Source organism: Dysidea avara, chromosome 8, assembly GCF_963678975.1.
Source record: "Dysidea avara chromosome 8, odDysAvar1.4, whole genome shotgun sequence".
NCBI classification, from domain to species: Eukaryota; Metazoa; Porifera; class Demospongiae; order Dictyoceratida; family Dysideidae; genus Dysidea; species Dysidea avara.
The window spans coordinates 21,058,481-21,076,559 of NC_089279.1; the positions used below are offsets into that span (position 1 = coordinate 21,058,481).

General features: G+C 36.6%; 2 long non-coding RNA genes across 6 annotated transcripts in view; both read left to right on the forward strand.

Annotated features, from left to right (window-relative positions):
• The window catches only part of LOC136264560 (uncharacterized), a 29,499-nt gene extending 13,945 nt beyond the window's left edge, over positions 1-15,554 (forward strand). For 2 of the 5 annotated variants that reach the window (XR_010705189.1, XR_010705190.1), the window contains 3 exons: positions 9,030-9,107; positions 13,034-13,095; positions 13,636-15,554. This is a non-coding gene — a long non-coding RNA (uncharacterized lncRNA). Of the gene's footprint in view, positions 1-691; positions 1,355-1,633; positions 1,744-3,504; positions 3,806-9,029; positions 9,108-13,033; positions 13,096-13,635 lie in introns of those variants that run through there. The other 3 variants (XR_010705193.1, XR_010705192.1, XR_010705191.1) reach the window with 3 other exon arrangements.
• A 211-nt stretch (positions 15,555-15,765) lies between these two features.
• Positions 15,766-17,585, forward strand: LOC136264561 (uncharacterized). Its single transcript, XR_010705194.1, has 3 exons — positions 15,766-16,915; positions 16,976-17,101; positions 17,154-17,585. It is a non-coding gene; the product is annotated as an uncharacterized lncRNA (long non-coding RNA).
• Positions 17,586-18,079: the final 494 nt, after the last annotated feature.

The following is an 18,079-nucleotide window of genomic DNA, read 5'->3' on the forward strand; positions in this document are numbered from 1 at the left end:
TAAGTGTGTGTGTGTGTGTACCTATCTATCTATCTATCTATGTTTGTCCATATGCACCCATGTGAGCAAAATCGTTAAATGGTGAAAGCAGCTTTTATGTAAGATATAAAAGCAAAATGAAGGCTGTACATGTGATGTTCAACAGGTAAATTAATACAAATGTCTTTTTTTTAAATTAGTTCTTTTGTTTACCTATAGAAAAAATAAGAAAGTGCACAAAATCTGGAAATACAAAATGGCTGCAAATGATATTATGTCAATTAATTTGTAATGTCACAGATTAAGTGACAATTTAATATCATTGCAGCCATTTCTTGGATGCCACCTTTGATATCACATCTTTTTCATACTATATTTTTGAAGACCATCCCCGTTGAGATTTTGCTAACAGGTATGCAATGTTCAAAATAACAGAGTAATCATTTCGAAGTTGTTCAGTGGTTGTATAATAGTAAACGTACATCCTGTATGTTCTATTAGAGTAGTTTATCAAAGTCTGGATTAGTGTTAGGTGATATTGAAAAAGTGCACCACAATATATCATGGATGTACTTATCACGATGTTTGATATTATCACGATATTACATGCCAATTCATATGTACATGTTTTTCTCTGACTTGTATTGCAATTGTATACATCCCAAAAACAACCCTAAAATTGTAATTTGTTACATTTGTACATTATTGGTATTTCATTTTGTAAGCAATACATCGTGGTGTATCATGAAGTCGATATATCATAATGTGCAAAACTAGCCTTTATACAGTTATCGTCTCATGCTTTTATCATGACATATTACCCAACCCTAGTCTGGTTAGCCTTCAATTTATCCAAACACTAATTCTGTGAAAGCTTTTGTGATTGATGTTGTCCTTGAAGCTCTTCACCTTGTAACTAATTATGATTTGCTTAACTCTGAAGTGGACAGAAAAGCAAGCGCACACCCCACAACTAGTCTTTGGATGGCTGCAAGGAATGCACTTGGTTTAAACAAATAGAATCTTTCCTTTTTACTTCAAGGAAAGATTCATAATCTCTTGTACCTCTTGTTCTGGAGTTGTTATTCATAATCTTGAGTAGTGTTAAAAAGTGTTTTAACAATTTAAAACATTTATGAGTTTTGACCTCACTTCACTGCAGTCAAATGAACAATGGTCTCATATCTAAGAGCCAATAAATAAAACAAGTGCAAGAAAAATTAGAAATTCTACAAGCTAAGGGATCATTACTTGAGGTATAAGCATGGTGTGAAAATTACAAATGATTTCTTATGTGTTAGGCAATGCAATCCCATTAGTGTGCTACCATGAGTTGGCAACTTGTACTGCTAGGAAAATAAATGGGACATGAAGAGTAAGTCCATGATGTGTGCATTGCATGTACCATACTTTAAAATGCCAATTAAAAGGCACCTGTCAGGATGAAGCATGTCTGACACAATTACTTGTCTTGTAAAGTGTAGTTAGCTGGCTTTGTGGCTTTGTGTGTACTACTAGTACTTGCTGGCTTCTTTCAAAGAATTCTGTTCAACTTGTTACAAGCATTAAGTAACATTATACGAAGTATCTGGTTGGTATTAGACTTTTGCAGTTTTGTTGATACTAGCCCAATACCAAATGTTGGTCTTTGTAGCACATAAAGAAATGATTGCTATACTAGCTACTAGTGTTCAGTTGGATGTTAAAGGTGGTAGTGTTCTTTCAATACTTGTATTCTGATGGATGAAGAAGATAGCAGATGCAGTAAGGAAAACCACAACAACATCAATCATACATTTTAAACAATACACTTTGGATAAGAGGGAGGGAGGGTAGTCAGTAAAGAGAGTACTCTCTGTATGCTTGTGGAAATGCTGAAAATTATGAATGATCCCTTAGTTACAAGTTACAGTAGTAGGACAACACTAGTATTTTTAACTTTTGAAAGCATTTTGGGTCACCTTGAAGTTTATACCTAACCAAAACTGCCAAGACTCTATGTCAGAAGATACTGCATATTAGCTCTAATTTGTAAATCATGATCTTATTTCTTCACCAGAATGCACAGTAACAGTTGTAAACTATGCAGACAACACTATGTTGTGATACATATCGTAACATGAAAAATGTTGAATTGTCTTGTGCTATCACTCAGCCTAAGCCTAAAAGCATGACTTAAAATGCTTGCAATAAGTTGCAGCAAAAATTTTCCAAATTTTCTATACAGTGGAATTTTCTACTGACTGACTGACTGATGCCTGTAACTCAATAATGGCATTGCATTGCATGTACCATACTATAGAATGCCAATTAAAAGGCACCTGTCAGGCTGAAGCATATCTGACACAATTACTTGTCTTGTAAAGTGTAGTTAGCTGGTTTTGTGGCTTAAGTAAAGGTGGTAGAATTGAAGGTAAATTGAATTTGACTATTTGGTCAGCATGACACTATTCAAAGTAATGTATCTATGCTGTAAAATTCTGTTTTAGAAAAGATAGAAATGTTCTTAGTTTTTAAAGAATAATCTAATATTTGGTCATTTTGTTCTCAACTATTTGAACAGTAAAATTGCTATTCGTTACAGCACTTCTGTGTATTTATCATCAGAACTTGGGCATGCAGAATTCTGTTAGCATGTACAAGGTGCACACAAGCATCTTTACTTTTAAAAGTTATTATGGTAAAAATAAAGTGGCTATTAAACTCCATTATCAACCGTTTGTAGGTGAGCAGTTTGCCAAAAGTGGGTTTCTATTATAGTGTTTTATGAAATCATTAATCTATGATGACATCATATACACTCAATACACAATGTGTGATATGGTTGATGGACCTTCCTTTGATTTTTCATTCTACTCCCACCACTTGTAAAAGCTGATCCCAGTATCACCTAGGTGATGTCAATGTACAGTGTTAACCAATCATATACTGGTAATCTATTACAGCCAGCGTATCCTGTACATGTACTGGTGGCCTGTGGCTAGAGTATTATAATCTTGCACATACAATACTTGCTTACAAGTTTCGTGGTGAGTTAAAAGGATTAGTTATTGCTGCATATATATAGCATTTGATAATAAAACAAGAATATTAGAAATTTTTAAGGACTATATATGGTAGATGCACTTATGATGCATATTTTATATGTAAATGGTCGCAGACAGCCCATACAGTATGATTACAGAAAGAGCAATCTACGCTGTATTGTTGTTAAGTGTACAAACTACATCTAATGTTCTGCTACCTCTGTTTCGTGTTATTTGTACTGTACATAGCCAGCAATGTGTTAAAGCCTTTCAAGTGGTACTAGACACTTGTCACAGTATTTGTTGACATCATGATTGGGTTTTTTTTCTCTTTATAATTAGAATTATCTTGTTATAGTATCCTTATTTAATATGCTATGATCGTGTTTACTATTTTCTCTATAACAGTAAACCAATTGTATGCTGCATAGATGCAAGTTCTGCCTTGCTGTAGATTGTATCACTTCTATTATCTTTTATTTATTTATTTTTTATTAAGGCTTTACAGCACAGGTGCTGAAGGTCTGTTGGACACCTGGTCCTACAGCCTGTTCAAAGTTGTTACATAAAGTGTGTTTGAAAAGGTGGAGAAAGGAGAAAAAAATCCATGACTGGACCTGGGCAGCCTCGAACCTGCAGCCATCCAATTAACGCTTGAACGCTTACAGGAGTCTACCAGGTGGTCAGGATGTTTTCTCCTTTCTAATTTCAAGTATATATATCCATAGAAACTCTAGAGAGTGACTTATCGCAAAGTACCCCTTGTGGAACCAAATGGACATCAGTTTATCTATATCAAGGTATGCTTCTGTTCCTATATACATGGCCTTTTAGGAGCCCTTTGGTCATTAGAATTTAATGTAAGTCATTACATCCCTAGTTTAAATGCTGGATTTTTATTAAATCACTTTCTTGCTGCACTTAAATGATTCTGTTATCTCATTGGCTGCTTTATGGCGCAATTACTAAGACAAACCACGTGATTTTGATTAATTGCATTCTACTATTGGCTATGCCAATGCTCTATAATTGTACTGAAATCAAATAGAAGCCTTTAACCATTGGAAAATTTGCACTTACACGTACATAGTACGTTGTGTACTGTATGCAGAGTTGGGATAATGTGTTACACAATAAATGATAGTATGTATATGGAGAGCATGCACTCTATAGAGGTCAAGGTACTACAGCAAAGTATTTTTTGGGGCTGAAGTATGATTGTACAGTAGTTGTAGGCTGGTAGTGGTAGCTTGTATTTAGAAGGTTGGTATAGCTTGTAATGAACAAATTTAATATTATTACTAATTACAGCTTGTAACAAGAAAATAATACAGATATATTTAACTTGTTACTTGGGAGTAATATGTAACTGTAGTGTGTTACATTATTAACAAGTAATATGTAGCAAGTTACAGTTTGAGTAACGGCCTTGACTCTGACTGTATGTAATGCCTACATGCACAATTCTCTGAAAATACAATAGGATTGAAACATACTCAACTACTATATATACAGTATATATGACTTTATTGTAGCAGTATTTATAATATGCATGTGTGGCTGCACTGTGTACTTGAACTCTAACCAACATAGTGTGATAATTACATACAAGTGTATGTGTTCAAAGTATTATTCTTGAATAGACGATATGCACACTTTATTACTTGAATGAAAAATGATCAATTAAGCGTAGACGGCACAAAACTCAATGGTGACTTACAACCGGAAGTCTCATACAAAAGTACAGGGAGCAGATGCAGCTCAAGCAATAACTCACCACTCAAGCTAAGAACAGGCCGTCTCGCTTGCCATACACTTCTTTCCGTGCAAAAGAAGTGTATGGCAAGCGAGATGACCTGCCCTTTGCTTGAGTTGTGAGTTATTGCTCGAGCCGCATGTGCTTCCCATACTTTTGTATGGGACTTCCGGTTGTAAGTCACTGTCGAGTTTTGCGTCGTCTACGCTTAATTGATCATTTTTCGTTCGAGTAATAAAGTGTGCATATCGTCTATTGTACATGTGACAGAGAATGTGTAGTTGTATGTCATCGTATCTACTGTTTTGCTCTCTTGGCCACACATTATCATTTTCTTTGACCATGTCCATAAATGCCCACAAGATGAAGGAAGTTATGAATCTGTTTTTGTGCACTTAGTAGTAACCACTAAATGTAGTAGTACACAATGAGTTTTTTTTCTTAATTCGATGATAAACCTATCAAGCGATATACAAGTGGTCAGTGTTGGGCAATTTATTTAGTAAAAGTAACTAGTTACATATTACATATTACTTGCAACTGAACTATTTAGTTACAGTTACATATTACCCATAAAATAAAGTAACTATAATAATATTACATATTATATTACTTTGTGTCCACAGCCCACTACCACCGTATCATGTGACATGATTGCATTGTATGTGCAAATCTTAGTTATCAGTAAGAAGCTGGTGAGTAAACTACATTCAGTAGGCTTCGTTACTTCGTTCTGGCTAGGCGTTACTCAGAGGATAACTAACGAGATTAGTAACTTCGTTACTTGTAGTAATAATATGTAATATTAGACCCGTTATAGTAATATTAGACCCGTTACAGTAACTATATTACTTAAGTAAGGCGTTACATTTGTAAGTGAAGTAACTCGAGTTATATTACCTGTTTTTATAACGTATTTCGTTATATTACTTAGCTATCACAAAAGTAATAATATTACATAATGCGTTACATAAGTAACGCGTTACTCCCAACACTGCAAGTGGTAGCAGGCTCCTTCGCTTTTACTTGCAGTCCAGTTGCTTAGTGTGTGAACTTGCAGTACAGTAGGGTGATATCAGATAATTCTCAAAAAAGAAGTAAAAATTAATACTGTAATTTGAAGAGGTGAATAAACTTTCCTTACATATATTTGTGAACTCTTATTAGAAGATAGCGCGGCACTTATAATTTCCAATCGATAAGCGACTGCGTGGAAAGGGTCTGGCTAATCTATAGCTTTGACCACTGAGTGATTAGACATGATTTTGGAGGAAGGTCAGGTGCGCAAATTATTTAGGCGCTACAACTAACACTAGCCTGTAGCACCGGCTAGATGATTTTTTGAGTAGCTGGTAGATGCCCTGATCAATGATCTTTTGAACCAATACAACCGACACGAACACGGACTGGTTTTAGATCATTGCCGATGTTATCCGGTGACGTTATATGTGAGGGCCTCCGGGCATCCACCAAGTAGCTAGCTCCTTTTCTTTAAGAGTTATACCGCCCCCAAAGCTTCTACCCAAAGTCTCTAATCTGACCCTCCTACCTGATAGGGAGATGTGCTCAATTATAGCATGAGATCTAACTTGCCATAATGATTTGACCTTTATTATGAGTAACTAGGCAGTCAATTCAGCTGGATTGCTTAGGATTTAACAATAACAATTACAAATTTAGCTTACATAATTACAACTACTTTAGTACATGCTTTAGAACTGCTTAATGCTTGTCATGGTGGTGACATATGTACCGTAAACTACCAAATGACCAGAGGTTGATACACACTGTATAGTATACAACTCAATACTTACATATGGTCTTTATTCTTTATTATTAATTACTAGGCAGGCAGCACACATGCACTGTTTATTATTAGTAACTGTAACATACACAATGTAGCATACATACTTTAACTTATTGATTGTAACGTGTTCTGTGATTTACATCCTAGGAAAACCAGCTGTTGATTACAATTACTATTCATAAATAATAAGTTACAGCATACAGTACATACATATAATTGCTAGTTATAATCAATCAGTGAGTTATAGTGCATATATCACAATAAAAAAGAAAAAAAAGAAAAGTTACGATAATATAGTTATACAATTAATAACTTACGTAGTTGATTAGTAAAATTATCTAGAGTAGCAGCTTCGATAGCAGAAATGGGTAGTAAGTTCCAATGGTCCCCCGTGTATGTATGTGGTAGCAATTGAAATAACTCTTAAGGTCCAACCGGGTATCTATGTTTCCATTGCTTGGTGAGGATCTTTCTAAATATTATTGAGTCTCAGGATTAGGTGACACCAAATGAGGGAGAGCCCTCTGGCTGGCACACATAACATAATGTTCCATTTCATTTCTGTTAAGCGTTCCTAATCTCCAAAACATGATGAAGGAGATTGTTCCCTGCATGTTAACAGCAAACACTTCAGAGTGTTGTAACAAAATTGTTTTAGTTGTTTGATTGCAAAATCACAGGGAACCCGGCCAATGAAGTGCCATCAAGGGCTGCTTAAGTACACAAATTAAGTTTGTATGCCACATGTGCATGTCAACTGACATTGAAGGCAGCAGAAAAACAATTACTTGGCTCCACAGTATATGGATGTGGTAAAACCTCTTGGTACGTAGCTGCCCAGGTGCTGCATATTGGAACTTGACGATGTGCAGACTTCATCAAGAAGACTGTGCTCGAACACCACGATCAATTTGGCTTTGTGCTCCATTTTTCCCACTATGATTCAGAGGTATACTTGTTTCACATACAATGGGCTGCCAGGGCAAATTTCATAGCAAGGATAGCAAACTTGTGAGCTCACTAGATAAGATAATAGACTAGGCTGTAACCTGTAAAGAATGACCATTATATGCATACATGAGTAATCACCTGTATTTTTTCACCAACATTCACTCGATACATCATCTTTCACTGCTGCCCCCTAGCTATGCTCCTGCATGTGTAGACATAATGGCTACTTCGAAGGAGCTTGAAGGTGCGATTGTCAAGACATGGCCAAATACAGCACACCTCATCATGCCGCTGTGAGTGACACTGTACATGAGCCACCTACGTATATGGTGTTCTGCGAGTATGGCCTTGAACAAACTGGCTCATAGGCCAAGCCCTGCCCATATTTGATCACGTCTCGCAACTGAACCAGGAGATATTTTGCACTGGTTATAGTGTCTGATAGAAAATAAAACAAGAAGGACCTTGTATTCATGGGCCACCAGCACAGTGCTATTATAAGTTGTAATACACTGAGCCCATGCTGAAACGACCAGAAATCACTCTTTCATGTGCTGTATCTTACTACATCATCTAATGGAGTAGGCTGCCAATGAACACTGTTAAAACTGATGTACTGTGGCAGCACCTACAAGTGCCATAGTAATGCCTAAAAGCCACACTTTGACTGCTCCAGTCAACATAGTACTTACAGATGCCACCACAGTGTGTGCTTCAACAATGAAGAAGCACCTGAATTCACTGTGAAGCATTGATACGACTAGCTATGGCACAATGTCATTCTTCGGAAAGCATAGCCAGCCTTGCTCGGACATCCTTAAAGTGAAATAGACATTGACTCGTGAGAAGTAGCACCAGACGTTACACTGCAGTGACATCCGAATACACGGTTGCTAACGAGAGCCCCTGGGATGTCACCCAACCTGATTATCCTGTTTATAACCTTTTGTGGGCGCGTGTCTGCGAGTGTCCAGAGCTCCGTAGCTTCTATGTTAACTCCATTTAATTATTAAACTTCAATATAAAATGTAACGCGTCACCTAAGTAATATAGTTACTGTAACAACGAGTCACAAAGTAATATAATATGTAATAAATAGTTACTTTTTTTTGGGTAATATGTAACTGTAACTAAATAGTTCTGTTGTAATATGTAACTAGTTACTTATAAAAAGTAACTGTCTCAACACTGCTGATATCAAAGTGCATTTTATCAAACAGTTCTTGGCTTCACAGCACTACTGCATGAGCAGCTGGCTCACGGTAACAAGAGTTATTAACAAAAAAAAACAATGGCTCAGGTGGACGTGAATGACTGTATATGGTGGTTACCACTAAAATTTAATGTAATGAGTATACAATGGTAAAGATTTGATGGTGGTTCTTCGATCACTCCTTCAAATGATCATTTTTAACATCACCTTGAATCGGTATAAGATAAAGTACAGTATAAACTTTTAGCTTTATTTCATGATGTACAGTGTATGCTTTTTAATATACATGTACTGTAGGAGGACGTTGTACATGTTGTTGCTGTCAGTAATTGGACATCATCACTACATGAGCACTTTACCAATAATTTACAGTCAGTAAGTTCATTGATAGTGTAATAGTTTTACACCTTGAAGACATCTGTGCATGTTGTCATCAGAATTGATTTGGGCAAACAGAATTCTGTTAGCATTTTTGTGCCCAGTACAATTACATCCTTGGGTCATTTGAATTGCAGGCAAAATAAAACATTTGGGTCATTCGTACCTATTTGAATTTACAGTGTACAAGTTCATGCAATGATAATATCATCACAACTACATTGTGGCTGGTACCTGCATGGTGGGAGTAGAATGAAAGTTCCATGACAATATCAACACATTGTCTATTGTTAAAATAAATGATAAAATAAAGATATCATCATTCATATATATATATAGAACCCATTAGGTGCACTTTATAGTGCACTCAAACATCTTTCTTTTAACTAAACAAAGTGGCTTTTAAGCCCATTTGTAGGTATGGAGTATGTTGTGGTTTCCAAAAGTGGTTTTCTATAATTATAATGTTCCTAATGGGTTCTATGAAAACCTATCTATGTAGTGGTGACATCTTAACTATGTGTTGATAATTATGATGATGGAACTTTCCTTCTACTCTCACCAGTCACAATGTAGTTGTGATGATATTATCATTACATGAACTAGTATAGCTATATGGTAGGTGTTTTGCCGAGAGACTTGTTATAAGTTAGCAAGGCACATACTGGTAATCTAATGCAGTATATTTTTGTAGCGTAGATGTACTAATGAAGTACATTTTATATGTAAATGACCTTGCTTCATGTCAGATGGCCCACTTTGTAATGATATTTGTTATGATTATGAAATAGGAATCTACACTCTAAGTGTACAAACTATATGTACAGTTGTGCTAACTCAGGTATCATTGTTTTTGCATGTACAGCTGTGACTGTAGCCAGCATAACTTTCCCATGTGTTAGCAATGGTTAAGCCTTTCAAGTGTGTAAGGTGTACTACGCAAAAGTGTAGATGACATCATACAGGAAAATAATTGGCTTTTGATTATTATATTGATCATGTTATAGTATCTTTTCTACAATGTTTACTACTATTGAGTTATTCTCTCTGTAACAGTCAACTGATTGTATACTGCATAATGATTAATGAATGTATCACTTCTACAATTTACACTAAGATATGCTTCTGTCCCTCTACACTCTGTACATACCTTCTGTTATCAACGATACATGGCCTTTTAGAAATCCTTTGGTCATTAAGATTTAATGGAACTGAATCTAATTCTCAAGCAGTTAAATAAAGCTATTAAGATGTTTGCTCATAGATTCTAATCCCTCACACAAAACCTCCAAAACTTCATCAAGGTCCAGTAAACCTGGTATGAGGTGTAAAGTATAGAAACCACATCTACATTCAAAACACATCTATTTCTGGTGCATAATGCTTTCTCCAATCCCTAGTAATAGTCATGTATCTATGTTGTACTTAAAAGGGCACTTTCCATTAAATCACTCTCTTGGTGCACTTGAACAAACAGCTTCATTGTCACTGGCTGCTTTACAGTGCAATTACCAAAGCAAACCATGTGAATCGATGTGATGTTGGATTAATTACACTCCTACTATTGGAACTAGTGTATATATGGCAAATTGGATCACTATATCTAAAATTATATAAAATCAAAATAGAAGCTCTCACTTACCAGCGTTGAAACCGGGTCACTACTGCTGACCCGGATGACCCACTGACCCGGATTAATTAAAGCCGAGGCGTGCGATAAGAGCTATGTTTCGGCTGGTCTCGAGCGAGCGAGACTACGTTTTGAGCGTTCGATTCGTGTTGAGTAAACAGGGGTGGATCCAAACTTTTAGAATTGCAACTTCAGCTTAGCTGTAGGTTGAAGACCAAAAAATAAATAAATAAATAAGGTCATCACCTACTAACAAAAGCTTACCCTCACCATAGATATCCTCAGTTTCGTGCTACATACTGCATTTACTAATAATTTTTTTTTTTTTACGAGCAATACTTTTACAAATTAATGACATAAGATAAAACAGTACATAATAAACAAAAACAAATTATCTTACATATGGGCCTCAGCGACCTGCACAGCAATCGGTGCCTCAGCAATGGGACAGCGCAAACTGGACCTGGCACCGCGAATGCACATAATTGCAGACACATCTCAGCCATCCCATCAAGAAGCTCAATTTACATCTCAGCCATCCCATCAATAAATGGGCGTGGTTGAGCGTATGTTTGTAACGTGATAAGTGGGCGTGGCTCACGAAAAAGCTATGCAATAGTGTTTATAAGTTTCCACGTCGTCAAACGAACAATTTTGTTTCTCACGTGATCCAATCCGAGTCAGACCCGGATAATTGTTTATGAATCCCGATATGCGACGGGAAGCAGGCGCTTGTAACCATGGTAACCATGCGTTTAAGCGCTTCTTTAATTCGCCGGTGTGACTAGGGATGTCTATTATCTATGGTGTGACCATGAACAGAAGGAGTACGTAATCATAATAATCATAGATAGTATAATGGTCATAGATAATCAACATCCTCTAGACGTATTCAAGCTGCAATCATCCTCAGTGAGTTATATATTTTCATATATATTGCTCTGGGCACCGTAGATAACAGGGGTCCTTTATCTATGTGTGCAGATATAAATGACATGCCCCCACTCCAGAATCACTGATGTGAGACGATACAGGCAAATTCCAGTGTCAAATTCCCCAGTACTGGGGCAAAGAAATCTTGTCTAATCCCTCCTAAGAAGTGTTAATCATTTTGAACTGCCATTGTCTTAGGGGTCACCCCACCACAAGGGTGCTATATACAAAGTCTTGGCTGTGACACATACAAGTGAGGAATTCATTGGTTTCCGATCAGATTCTAGAATGCCTCGCATGTCAATTATTCCCATGCTTTCTCATGACTAGAATTTACTTTGATCTTTATTGCTATCTCCTTTACTGATTCCAGTGTACCCGGCAACGTTTTTTATCCATCATCGATGACACCACACAAGTATGTACATAAGCTAATGGCTAATGCTACATAAACATCGTAAGCCTTTGCTTTACAGCCAATTATTTCTATTGCGTATATCCTGGTCAGGGGTGAGACTAGGCGTGGGCATCATGTAGATATCAAATCTGTGTGTCCAGGGGTGTAACTTGTGTAAGTAGATGGCCCTATTGAGAAGGTCATTTAGTGCATGGGGAAAGATCGAGTGCTGATGTGAACACGTAACCCTTAGTCATGGCGGTGCAATGGAACCTGTCTTAATGTCCAGCTTAAAAAACACCAATTTGATGCAGCTACTGTACAACAGAAAATTTGTCGAAAGGAATCCTCACTTGATCAGCTTTGATGAAATAAATCAAAGATCTGACATCCACTTTAAAGGTGGTTATTGATATTTGACAAATTCATCCTGATATGTTGAATTCATCAGGTTTTTCTTATGTCAAATTTTTTGTTGTGTAGTACATGTCTAGTGAAGCTGCAAATATTTGACCTGAGGGTATCCACTGTATGTGGACTTTGAGTGAAGTGTGATTGCTTGTTCATGCAACTATGTGTTACTCTATTTTATTGCAATACATATGCATGACCTAACGAATATAAGACAGAACCCTACATGTCTAGCCATGGTGCATTTATTGTAAATAGTTTTTTATGTATGTGTGGCACCATTGTTAGAATTATACATGCAATTGTTGCACACCCATGACAGCTGAGGGGTACATATATAATTTTCATGTGTGGATTCAGATTCTCTCAACATTAGGTCATTTAGTATGTTTGTATTAAAGCAACCATATTTCCTAAAGAGCCATGTGGTTCACATAGTAGTTTTTTTATAAAAAAAACAACCTTTGACTTCGGTTATAAGCTAAGACACTTTGTCATTACAAAATCTGTGTGTATTCTGTAAGTAATTCTCCTTATTCCTCCTCCTGACAGTAACCTGAGCATCACCTGTAATGACGGCTGTGCCAGTAGCAGCAGCAACATCAGCAGTCCAAGTATGTGCACATGAATGTAAAGTTTGTGTGTCTCCACATGTGTATATGTGCTTGTGTAAGAAGAAAGTACATTATGTGTGTACATATGTGTATGCATGCCTATGTGTGTGCGTATGTTTGTAATATATGTGTAAGGTTGTAATGTGTGAGTCAGCCAAGTGATTAGAGGATTTATTTCCAACTGCTTTAGTCATGTCATTGAGCACGAAGCTTTTTCACATTGCTCCGGTCTACCCAGCTGTTTAAATAAATGGGAACCTGGTAGGCAAATGCAAACTGTCCATATCTTATGTAATGGGTGAGGTTGGGTGGTGCTTTTAGTGCTCACACCTTCACCGGTGAGACATACTATGGCCTCTTGCAGGTTACTAGTCTTGAGGATTTTTAAGCACTGGCTCTTAAGCACATGCAGGTTGCCCAGTCAGGTGTAACGTTTATAAAGTATAACTATGACCATATTCATAGGGCAGCCAAAAGTTTTGCTTTGTGTGTGTGTTTGTCTGTCAGTGTGTAATGTGTGTGTGCATGCTGTTACATCAGGATTACAGCTGAGAGGAAAGTCTGCCTGGTATTACAGCTGAGAGGAAAGTCTGCCTGGTATTACAGCTGAGAGGAAAGTCTACCTGGTATAACGTTGGCATTTAATTTCAAGGACCTAAAAGAGGTGGTGTGATTTCTGGAACTGAATGCTATAATTGTGTAATATTATACTGTACTTCATTGTGTTAATCACGGTGTGTACCTGTATGTGTGTGTGTGTGTGCATAGATATTGTAGGTATTCGCAACAGTGATGTCACTACAAACAATCCTTGTTATGCATTTGACTTGTCTTGGTTATGGGTTCAGTGGTCAATAATATAACCTTTATACAAATCTTTGATCATTGTGGAGTGTGTACTCAGTTAAGGCTGAAACATTCTTGTACCTCAATCATGGCTCTTAGTAATAGCACCACAAAATTATTGGTGCCGCACCTGGGAAACCACAGCAGTGATGTTTGAGACAAACTGGCTGACATTTCACCGGAGTAATAGTGAAAAGGAACATATCTTCATGAAGAAACAGAGTAGAGTTAGAGAGATATGGTCACTCAAAGCTCAAATCCTGGGTCCATAATGAGGATTTTCCATACATAAAACTATTAGTCCTTATGAGAATAATGTCACCATTGTGAATACCTATTTTACATAGATTATCTGCAATGTATGTTGTCTGTGATTCCATTTATATAGAATCATATCATAAAGACTATGTACCAGTAAGATGATACTATACATTGTACTGTTTGCAGTAAAACCTGTCTCATTCGACACCTAAGTAATGCTCTATAACCTGTCATACTTTATGATACAGAACATTCTTACCCTGAGTAGTGATGAGGTCTTACGAAGAATATTTTCAGTGAGTTTTCACTACGCCCAAAACCCATGATTCATGAGCCATAGGGTATAAACCTTATACAATGGACTCACCCATTACAGTATAGCCATACTTGCCGTACTAAAAGCTGACTAGTAACTAGCATGCTAAAATTAACTAAAATGTTTGTCATTGCTATAGGTCATAATACATTTTTGACCACCAAAACTCATGGAAAGGTTACAGTTAAAACAACCATGCCTTAATAAGGCAACCCGTCTACACAAATCTGCACATGCAGAACTTAGAAGCTAAGTACATCTGTGTATTAATGGATACTTCCAAGGTTATTACTAAACCATTTCTTAAAGGTATTGTATCCCACAAATGTACATATGAAGAAGTTATTGGCCCATACATGCGTGTGTGTTGGTGTGTTAGAGCTATCAAATTTACTGTTCAAATAGTTTGAATAGTAAAACAATTCGAACAGATTAAGGTACATATTAGTGCTGAAACAAATAGCAGTTTTTACTATTCAAATAGTTATGAACAAAACATCCAATTATTCGATTATTCTTTAAACATGAATAAATACTGATATCTTGTAGGGCAGTAAGGTAAAGTCTGAAAGCTATTTCTATCTCTTCTAAAATGGAATTTTTCAGTATGAATATGCCACAATCTCAAGGGGCTTTATTCATCTGATAACAGCTCACTACAGTGCTAATGAATATTTGAACAGCATGTTAATGAATAGAATAATGTCATGCCAAACGAATAGACAAATATTAGAATAATCGTTTTAGCGCTACTACATATCTTGTATTGTTTGGATGCATGTAATTGCTATTCTCTGTATAAATTCCATGGTAGTATGTGCTTCAAAATCACCTTTCACTGGAAGAATAACTATGAAGAAATACAGTTAATTACAGTATACTGCAATCACAAATACCAAAATATGCTGCAGTTATTGCTAAAAGCTTAATTGCTTGTATTCTAAGGTATTCGAATACTAGCTCTACTAAGCAAATATCCAAATGAATCAAATGTTTGATTCAACTCTAGTGTGTGTGTGTGTGCTTGTGTGTTGCGTAGTGTGTGTGTGTGTGTGTGTGTGTGTGTGTGTGTGTGTGTGTGTGTGTGTGTGTGTGTGTGTGTGTGTGTGTGTGTGCGTGCATGTGTGTTGCATAGTATGTGTGTGCGTGTGTGTTGCGTAGTATGTCTGTGTGTGTGTGTGTGTGTGTGTGTGTGTGTGTGTGTGTGTGTGTGTGTGTGTGTGTGTGTGTGTGTGTGTGTTACATAGTGTGTGTGTTTTGTAGTGTGTGTGTTGTGTAGCGTGTGTGTTGTGTAGCATGTGTGTTTTTGTAGCGTGTGTGTTGTGTAGCGTGTGTGTTGTGTAGTGTGTGTGTTGTGTAGCGCGTGTAGTGTGCGTGCTGTGTAGCGTGTGTGTTGTGTAGTGTGTGTGTGTGTTGTGTAGTGTGTGTGTGTTGCATAGTATGTGTGTGCGTGTTACATAGTGTGTGCTGCGTAGTGTGTGTGTGTTGTGTAGTGTGTGTGAGCATGCGTGCGCATACATATGTGTAGTATAGCATGTCTCTGTGTGCAGTGTGGGCAAGTGTCAATATTCAACAAATCAGTACATTATTGCACAGTGCATGCTTCGCTTAGCAATCACTTTAACAGTAGTAACATCAGTACCTATATGTACATACTGAGTAGATGTTTTCTAATGAAACTAAATGTGGCTACATAGTTACAGTTGTTTTACATACATGTACCATCCCACCAGTGCTGTGTTTATAACATCTATTCATACAGGCACATTTCCTGATTGCTAGTGTACTGGTATTGATCAGTCTATAGTCAAATCTGTTCCTATATATCAATACCTTAACTCACCATACAAGTACGTAATATATACACTTATTCACTATGTGACAACTGTACAGTGTGGTGATTCCTGTAGAGATGATAAGGTTGTGCATCAGTGTAAACCGTGTAACATACACACAGTCACACACACATGCACACAATGGTAATATTTCAGTGGAATTTCTGAAGATGCAGATATTTTTTCTAGCAAACCCTCTGGCAGAGTATCAGAATGGAAGTGTGGCAAGTAAAGTATCGAGTGACACTCAATACTTGTACTCATGTGTTCAAAAAATACAGCTGGTGTCTAAAGTTGAAATAACAAGGCCCTCCCCCTGCATATATACGTAGTGGTTGTGTACACATCATGTTCCTACTTATACAAACACATACAGATATGCATACACACTTAAGCACGTAATACGATGTTAGCTGACCGATGTGTGTTTTGTAGTTAGCTGACATACACACTACACTGCACATACAAATGTTGAAAATATCTTAGGTTTTTTTAAACTGTACTATGTGAACCCATAGACACTCCATGACTACACAATTTCAAGAATATTCCTGAATATACAGTATGTATTATGCACTACAGCTTGTGACTACCTTACTATTGACTCACCATCTGATTACAGAATCCCCTGACAACATCTACAATTCCATTGCCTAGAAACCAGCTATGAGCAGTTCTACAAAGGCTCACGTACAGTCAGATAATCTGTAATCAACTGAACTTGATCAGACTAACACCTACTGTACACGTATGTAGTTTCTACACTACATAACAATTTTCAATTTGACTTTTAATTTTAGGTTAGAATCACTCTTTATGTTCAAACAAACTGATTAACAAACTATATAGTACTTTGCCTGGGAGGGATCAAAGTGCCAATGTTCACTGTATTTCCCATACAGTGTACTGTAGTAGAGTTATGTTAACTTACGTGGATAATTGGTAGAACAAGAATGTTATGAAAACAAGGACAGGATGATTGATCACATGTGACTGTAATAGGTGAACATGTATTTGTGATCACAAAAATTGAGGTAATGAAGATAAACATTCCAAGCAAGATGACTAACAAATGTACTATAATTATCACTTAAAGCACTGTCTATACAAAAAAATTTAGCACTGTGATACATTGTGTTGTACTACATGGTATTACTCATTCACACTTGTGATGCCAAACTTAGTGTTACATGTGTATATATATTGATAACTATGTATACTCTCTGGGTCTGTCACTCGTGCAAAAGTTTGAATAATGATTAGAGTAAGAGCTTGTCGGATCACTGGATATTGTTAAGTAGACACATGATCAGTGATATGCATGTAGTTGACAAATGATATGGGGTAGCCTAATAGATCCCACATGTGTACGGTAAAAATACACATATGAGTGATAAATGCTTGGCTGTAAAGCAAAGGCTTACAGTGTTTATGTGATATTAGCTGTTCAGATATTTGTTCATTAAGACAATGTAATTATCCAGATTTCAAATTTACCATTTGGATATTCATTTACTAGTAAATTACAAGTGTTTACATTGTAAATGGTGTTGGTTACCAGTTATATTTCTACAAGATGGACTGTTCTGCCATATAAAATTGCTTATAGAGACAAACACTATTAATTTAGAAGAGAAAGTGGCCATGTATGTAACAATATGTTGCTGAATTCTAGCACTTTGCATTAATCACAATGTTACCAAATAGTTTGGTACTCTTTTGTTAA